Below are 8,900 nucleotides of genomic sequence, written 5' to 3'. Positions count from 1 at the left end.
ACTTATCTGTAAGTGATCATCTGGGACTTACAGTACAATTATGAGGGCTACATGGCTCTTGCTTTAGCTCAGTATGAAGACTTTTTCTAGCTTGTAAGAGGTTATCTTTATTGGCGTAAGAATGGCTTGCTGAATCGGGTATAGGACAACCTTTGTTCCCTTGTTGATAGGCTGCGTGGCATTGTGCCATAGGGAAGGGGGGTTCCTACATCTGTTTGCTGAGTGAATCTAATAGCCCTAACTTGTTAGATGAACCTTTGAAAGGCTTCATAGTGAACCCTACTGACCTTCCTTGGTAGTGGGTCAAGAGGCTGATCACCTCGGACGAAAGGGTAAATCACGACTCATAGTGAAAGTGTACAACCTCTGCAGAGTGTAAAACTGGTATATCAGTCGTGCTCACGGTCACGAGCGGCCTTAGAACCCTTATGGAATAGATGATGGACACTGATGATACTAATGATAAAGATGCCCACTAATGATTATAGTTTATTCTATTAATTATTCATGTTTACCTGATCATGTGTTTGTGGGCTTGTGATAAACTTGTTGCCACCCAATTGCTAAAAGATGACTCATTAAAAGCTAATCGTAGTTAAGCCAGTGTTAGTCTTTTGAGCCTCATGAACCCCATGTTATATTTATTGAGTACAACATGTACTTACGCTTGCTTTATTTTTCAATTATTTGGATAAAAATCCTGGATGGGTACTAGATTGCTAGAGTTTGGAGAAATTAAGCTTGTGATCAACTATTTAGTTGTCCCTGTGGAATTGGAATCTTCACTCGAAGATTGGAGTTGTCTTTCCGCTGTCTGCTATCTAAGGTTATATTCTTTATACTAAGTACGTTATATATTGAGCACTGTCTTTCGATATTACCCTTATTTGTAGCTATATGTGAGATTTGACTTCCTGGACTCACATATGGTGTGTATCTGGTTTTGTTCTTCAAACCGGATGCTACAAAGTGGTATTAGAGCAATGCTAACTGTAGGACACAAGCCTAGTAGAAACTAGTCATTCTAAGGTTTAGAATTTGCTACAAAACTACTTTTTCATCTCCTTGACTAGTTGAATTGATTATTTCTTATCCTTGTCCTATTTTCTTCTCTCGTTGATAGCTTCCTTTGAGCTATTTGCTTCTTATCTCCTTGATTTTTATTTCTTTGGTTTACTAAAGTTTTCTGATCTCACCTTATTTAAATTTGCGATGGCCTTTCATCATAATCCACTCCTTAGGATGCCCGCCATTGCTACAGAAGCATGTGTAGTTTCGATGTTGTGATGCATGCTTGTCTTGTTTGGTGTGTTGCTTGTTTGTCATGCCTATCTTTGTGATCCAAAGGAAGGCCCTAAAGACTACCCCAATAGGAGGATCTTTATATGGAATATTCAGTGTTTAGCAAAACTCTTGTTAAGTGGGGTAGCATCCTCTACAAAGCATCATTGACCTTTATCTTCCTTGCTATCCTGTGCAACTCCCAAATCCACTTTATCATGCAATTTCATTCATTCATCTCATGAATCTCAAATCAAGGAAGTGTGTAGGCATGAAGATCTTCTTTATCTTTCTCCCTAGTCTCTCTGAATCTCAGGATGAGATTCCTGTTAAGTGGGGTAGTTTGTCACACCACAAAATTTATGATTTTGGATTGTTCTTAGAAAACACTAAATAAAAAGAATTATTTTAATATTTGAATAAAATTTACCAAGTTTAGTTTGAGCTAGCGCAAATTTAGTTATAGGAAAAATGTGAATTTTCAAAGTTTTCTAATTTTGATGGGCGTTTGGATGATGTGATGTTTGCTTGTTGCTTCTTTGTGTGTTGAGAATGAGCAAAGTCTTTAAAATGCATTAGTAGGTCGTTTTTCCTTCTCTGGCACGCTTTTATCTTTTTCTACAATCAAATTATTTATTTCTCGGCTTAAGTTTTCGTTGGGAGCTACCAAAAATCTTTTCTTTGTAACACAAATCACTCATTTCTGTTCCTCGTCCGTCAATCAATCCCTACAAACTTCTCAGGAATTTTTTGAGCTTTTTTTGGAACTTGTTCCTACTTGTCTCTGAGCATAATTTAATTTTTAAATGCTTCAAATTATCTTATCATGGGCTCCAAAGACTTTATTTGGGTTCCTCATGTTCCATAATATCTCTGGGAATTTTCCCCAAATTTTTAGACCTTTCAGGGTATTTTTTGCGGCTTAAATAATAATTCTAGATTTTTCTAGAATTATCTAATCCACAAAATTAATTAATTCTGAAAATAATAAATCTCTCATTTTTCACAACGCTCAAAGTCCATGCATTTATTTACTAATGGGCTTTAATGATTATTTAGCCCCATTAGTAAATGTAGAGGGTGCAACATCAATTAGTACCATATTGCTAGTTGATGTAGATGTGGGGAGTTTTTGTCCCAAAAAATATGTACCAACCCCTTGAGCATTGTACACCAAAACTACCGTAAGGGGAAGCCCCTAGTTTAAGGAATCTCTCATGTAATAAATTAGATTTTTCTCCTCCTTCTCTCATCGTTGTTGTCGTTCTCGCCTCCTCATCGTTGGAGTGCGTTGTCGCACATGAGTGCGTGGAGTCCGGCTGTCCACCAAAGATGTGGCGGTCACCATAGTTCTATCTACATCAGCTACGTCTCTTGCCGCAGTCCGTGTTTCATCGAGAGTTCTCATCAATCTCCGTGATGGACTTGTGGACGTCTCGCCTCCGTCGGTTCTGTTCCATAATTAAGCTAGGTTGGACAGCATGCAAGCATGTTGCTCTGGCCTTGTCCGAAGGTCCATGCATCTCCAACAAGACTGGGCACGCGACATGATCGAGTTCAGGATCTGTACATGCGCCCTTTAAGTCGAGTTGCCTGCACTGCAATCCTACAAATCTTTGTTGTCGCCTAGTACCTGTGCCTTCGATCTGTTCCAGATAGCAAGCTAACATGCCCAGTGTCTCTATGTCCGTAGCTTTTTCTTTTGCGTTGAGCTTGTACTGATATAATCTACATCTTAGCAACCACATTTTCTATTGTCAAATATCTCTGAATTATTATAATTTAAATAGTAATATAATTAATATGCGTGCAACTAATTTTATAGGCTCACGGCCACGAGCGGCCTTAGAACCCTTACAGAATAGATGATGAACACTGATGATAGTAATAATAAAGATGCTCGCTAATGATTACTATTTATGCTATATATTATTCATGTTTACCTGATCATGTGTTTATGGGCTTGTGATAAACTTGTCGTCACCCAATTGCTAAAAGATGACTCATTAAAAGCTAATTGCAGTTAAGCCAGTGTCAGCCTTTTGAGCCTCATGAACCCCATGTTATATTTGTTATGTACGACATGTACTTACGCTTGCTTTATTTTTCAATTATTTGGATAAAAATCCTGGATGGGTACCAGATTGCTAGAGTTTGGAGAAATTAGGCTTATGATCAACCAGTCAGTTGTCCCTATAGAATTGGAGTCTTCATCCAAAGATCGGAGTTGTCTTTCTGCTGTCGGCTATCTATGGTTATATTCTTTATACTAAGTACGTTATATATTGAGCATTGTCTTTCGATATTACCCTTATTTGTAGCTATATGTGAGATTTGACTTCTTGAGCTCACTATGGTGTGTATCTGGTTTTGTTCTTAAAACCGGGTGCTACATAGCGGTTGTTTGCTGTTTCACCAAACGTGACCCTTGGATCGATAATTCCAAGGGGCATCACTAGTCTCCTTGGTACTATTCTAGTAATCAGGCCCCTTGTTAGGTGCATTCTATCTATGGCAATTCTTTAGTATTTTGAAGGTGTCCCAATATATGGTATTGGAATCACTTCCTCCATACATGAAGATATTAATGGCACAAATAGTCTAGAGGACTATGCTGATGACCAGGGGAAACCTACCGACATCGACCGAGTGTTTGGGTTGGTCGCTTTTGTTGAAAGTGATCGGGTGCTCCGACCAAGGCAACCAGACCATGGTCGCGAGTGTCGCGGCATGAGCTTCTAGAGCAGTGGGTGGGTGTCCTAAATCTGATCTAGTCCTAGTATGGGCCTTCATGGTCATTACTCATTTGAGGGGTTGCTTTGAGTATCCCTATTGACAGTAGTTAATTGCTATTATAAACCTATCAATATAACTTGTACAAGAGCATGGATATGATCACCAACATAGGTTTAGGGGTTTAAACTAACAAATTCCATGAGTTTTAGTGAATCTATATTTTTTACAGGGTCTATCAAGAAAACCATCAAGGTGGACCTAGCTGCCAGAAGTATATCCACAGCAAAAACAGCTCCAGAAGGTTCCAAAGGACACTAGAAGCCAATCCACCGAAGAAGACAGCGAGACACTACAAGGTGGGGCTGGACAGCCCCACCTGAAGGCTGATCACCCCTATGTAGCACCCAATTTTAAGAACAAAACCAGATACACACCATATATGAGCACAGGATATCAAATCTCACATATAGCTACAAATAAGGGTAATATCAAAAGAGAATGCTCAATATATAACGTACTTAGTATAAAGGATACCACCTCAGAGTATAGACAACGGAAAGACAACTCCGATCTTCAGCTGAAGACTCCTACTTCCATAGGGACAACTGACTGGTTAATCACAAGCCTAATTCCTCCAAACTCTAGCAATCTGGTACCCATCCAGGATTTTTCCAAAGATTTAAAAAGTAAAGCAAGCGTAAGTACATGTTGTACTCAACAAATATAACATGGGGTTCATGTGGCTAAAAAGGCTAACACTAGTTTAACTGCGGTTAGCTTTTAATGAGTCATCTTTTAGTAATTAGGGTGGCAACAAGTTTATCACAAGCCCATAAACACATGATCAGGTAAACATGAATAATGAATAGCATAAACAATTAACCATTAGTGAGCATCTTCATCATCCATATCATTAGTGTTCATCATCTATTCCGTAAGGGTTCCAAGGCCGCTCGTGGCCATGAGCACAACTGATATACCAATTTTACACTCTACAAAGGTTGTACACTTTCACCACGAGTCATGATACCCATATGCTCGGGTTTGCAACTCCCAAAACTCTTCCAAGGTGAGCAGGCAGGGTACACTATGAAGCTTTTCCCCAGTCATTCTAATAAGGAGCAGCCGCTAAGGATTCCATCTCCCAAGTGTTATAGAGTCATCTCTAGAAGTGGCACTTATACACGTAGCATAGTACACACCCTGGGGATGAGGCCCATACCTAGCCTGGTATGCCCCTCTTGCCCTTTTGGTAAACTACTACAAACTAGAAAGAGCAAAGTACTAGACTAAGACCAGAGCCATGTAGTCCTCATTGTTGTACAGTAAGTCCCGAATGATCACTTATAGATAAGTCCTTAGGGAGAGGAATCTAGAGCACCATAAAAATAGCCCAATGCTCTAGCCCCTTGTTCCATGTTGCTAAAAACATCTTTTAGTAGTTTATTGCATATACCATTAGTCAAGTTATACATACAAAGAAGCAACAAGCAAACATCACATCATCCAAACTCCCATCAAAATTAGAAAACTTTGAAAATTCACATTTTTCCTATAACTAAATTTGCGCTAGCTCAAACTAAACTTGGTAAATTTTATCCAAATATTAAAATAATTCATTTTATTTAGTGTTTTCTATGCACAACCCAAAATCGGAAATTTTGGGGTGTGGCACCGTGGGGCCCACTATCAGCCTGCTCATTTGAATGCTGGTTCTCCACCGCCTTAGGGTTTGCATCTACGCTGTTATTTCAAGTTAGTTTGATCTGAGGGCTCAGGATTGATGCTAGCCCCTATATATACCAGCCCCTACCACCCCCAGGGCGTCAACCCTGATTCAAGTCATTCAAGATATCAAGAAACCCTGATCATCCATAGAGCTCCACCATATTCTAGGGCATAGCTAGCTAGGCTAGATCTAGAGGGAGCCAAGCTTTGCTTGGATTCCTAATCATGTCAAGAGTGTGGCTCAGTATAGCCCCTTGTATCCTCTTTTGTATCTTTCATTATTCATACGTTTGCTACAATTGATTTGACATTTTTGTTAATATTATGCATGCTCCTAGTTATCATGTTCATCATTTCCATTGATTATATGCTTAGTATAGCTAGATTGTCATTATGTTCAAGCATAAGTTCATATAGCGCTCGATCCAATGTACATGGGATGAGTGATCGATATTGTATAAGCGTGGTGCTTATACATTGTTTACTTGTGAATGCACCCTATATTATGGGTCATGTGGTAGATCATGGATGTGACACTCCTATTGAGTCCTCTGTAGTCCACTACCCGAATATAGGACATGTAGGATCTAGTTATGAAGGAAGACAAGCTCTGTTCTTAATCTTCCTTAGTAATATCCTATATGTGTAGATATGAAGTTGATCTTAGCCATGACTTCTAAGTGTAATTATACTAATCAACATATGCTTTGACTTGTAATTAAGAATGCTTAGGAATTATTCCTCTAATATATACTTAGCAGTGCTAATGCCTTAGAAAGGAGTACTCTGGGTGATCATTGATCATTTATCATTACTTATCATATTTCTCACTTGACTTGCCCATGTTGTGAGTACAAGTTGGTTATGGTTTACTTCTCCATCGTATGTATAAGTTATAAATATATTCCAACTGCTCATCCTTCCCTATGGTAAAAATATAAATAATGATACCTGTAATACTCCTGGGTGAAGTGGGACAATGGTTAATTATCTATGTGTATGCAAATCCCTTCATATATATATATATATATATATATTTACATATTCTTTCTAGTCACATAAAATACTAAGTTACTTCTTAGTATCATTCTAGTAGTGATGCGAGGTAGTACCATCAAGCATTTCTGGCATCATAGCTAGGGATGACAACTTAGCAAAAGTGATGGTAAGAAATGTCAACAACATTAGGTGGCTACATGAACAAGTGACATGTTAATAAATACCAACAAGCATTTTTGGCACCGTTATCGAGGAAGGTAGCTAGGGAAGAAGAAATATTGATAAACTTTTACTTATTGATGTGATCGAGATAAACCAATTACCACTTCTCTAGCAGGACTACCCTTGTTTTGTCTATTTCATATCTTATGCTGGGTAATGTTTGACTAGTTTTGACCTTCTGATAAACTATGTATCTTCCCATTCTCACTTTTGGGCAACACCAAAGTTTTAGCTTTAGAATCAGAAGACAACCAGACAAGGCAGAGCTTAACACCAGTTTTCAAAGCCATGGCTGACAAGGCTCTCCGTGAATTCTCTACTCCAACTACAGCCAACATCTGTACTAGACTGGTGATCAACATTAGAGATAATGCTTTTGAGCTCAAGCCATCTCTCATCAACATGGTGCAAGCTAGCCAATTTTGCAAAAAGGCACATGAAGATAAGAGTGCTGATCTCCGACACTTCCTAAAGATTTGTAGCACTTTCACCATCAAGGGAGTAACTAGAGACACCATATTACTTCGTATCTTCCCATTCTCACTTTTGGGGAAGGTGAAGCAATGGTTCTACGCCAACAAAGATAGAAACACTACATGGGATAACTGCTCCTCTGCCTTCCTAGCAAAGTTCTTCTCCAAAGGCAAGACCAATGCTCTATGTGGGAGAATCTCAAGCTTCTAACAACCACATGATGAATATGTCCCTAAGGCATGGGAATGCTTTCAAGACTACATTTTAGAATGTCCTCATCATGGGATGGAGGATTGGCTACCCATGTAGACTTTCTAGCATGGGTTGACAAAAAACACCTGTGAGAACATGGATGCCACTACTGGAGGTGCATTTTTGTCACTAACAATTGCTCAAGCAATAGCTCTCATGAAGAAGATGGTCTCATTCCAAGGTTGGAATGAAGAACATCTTTAGACCCACAAGAGAGGTGGAGGTATGCATCAACTCAAGGAGGTAGACATGTTGTCTACCAAGTTGGATATGCTGAAGAAGAGGGTTGAAGACTGAGTCAATGAGAAGCAATAAGTCATGCACATTCTTGATTCTCGCATGACATGTGAAGAATGTGGCAACATTGGTCATTCAGGGAACAACTATCCTAAAACCCATGAGGATGTGAACTTCATCAACAACAACAACTATCATCCTCAATAGAATTAAGGATGGAATTAGCAACAAAGGCCCAACCATCAAGGTAATAATTATAATAATTTCAATAATCAACCACCCTTGAGAGAGTTAATTTCTGGCCAAGCTAAAATAATGGAGAGCTTATCTAGAAAACTATCTTCCAATGATAAAATTTTAGAAAATACAAACAATAGAATGGATAGTTTCTCCTCTACTATTAAAAACTAGCATACCTTTAATAAAATGATAGAATAAAAAATAGCTCAGTTGGTTGCTGCTATTCCTTCAATCGACAAAGGTAAGATTCCAGGGCAGCAAGAAGATCTTGAAACTACAAATCTTGTTGATATTCTCAATGCAGCATACTACTACACAGAGCCATCAACAGGAAGGTAAATAAATTATTCCTTGCCTAACAAGAAAGGTGATCTCGGTGGACCTGTCATCCCCATAGCCATTGGACCTCACATTTTCCAAGTGTCAATATCATGCCAAAGGTAATCTATGATAAGATCAATGGAGAGATACTTTGTTGTACACAAACATGCATTTACAGCTTTCTAATTAGTCACTCTACTACCCTGAGGGAATTCTTGAAGAAGCCTTTGTTCAAGTTTGACAATCATATGTTCCTATAGACTTTGTGGTTTTGGAAACAGGTGGAGATGAAAGGGCACCCATTATTTTGGGCTGACCTTTCCTAAGCACCGCAAAAGCCATCATCTATGCAGATAGTGCCAAGATCTGCTTCACAATAAAGGATAGGAAGGGGAAATTCACTTTCAAGA

At 38.8% G+C, this 8,900-nt stretch overlaps 1 non-coding gene across 1 annotated transcript; it reads right to left on the bottom strand.

Moving 5' to 3' along the window:
* Positions 1-7,618: 7,618 nt before the first annotated feature.
* LOC136553035 (small nucleolar RNA R71) lies at positions 7,619-7,727 on the bottom strand. The gene has a single exon (XR_010782941.1). It is a non-coding gene; the product is annotated as a small nucleolar RNA R71 (small nucleolar RNA).
* Between the last annotated feature and the right edge of the window lie 1,173 nt (positions 7,728-8,900).

This window comes from Miscanthus floridulus, chromosome 4 (genome assembly GCF_019320115.1).
Source record: "Miscanthus floridulus cultivar M001 chromosome 4, ASM1932011v1, whole genome shotgun sequence".
NCBI classification, from domain to species: domain Eukaryota; kingdom Viridiplantae; phylum Streptophyta; class Magnoliopsida; order Poales; family Poaceae; genus Miscanthus; species Miscanthus floridulus.
Note: the sequence above shows the minus strand (reverse complement) of the source record. Positions and strands in the feature narration are given on the sequence as shown.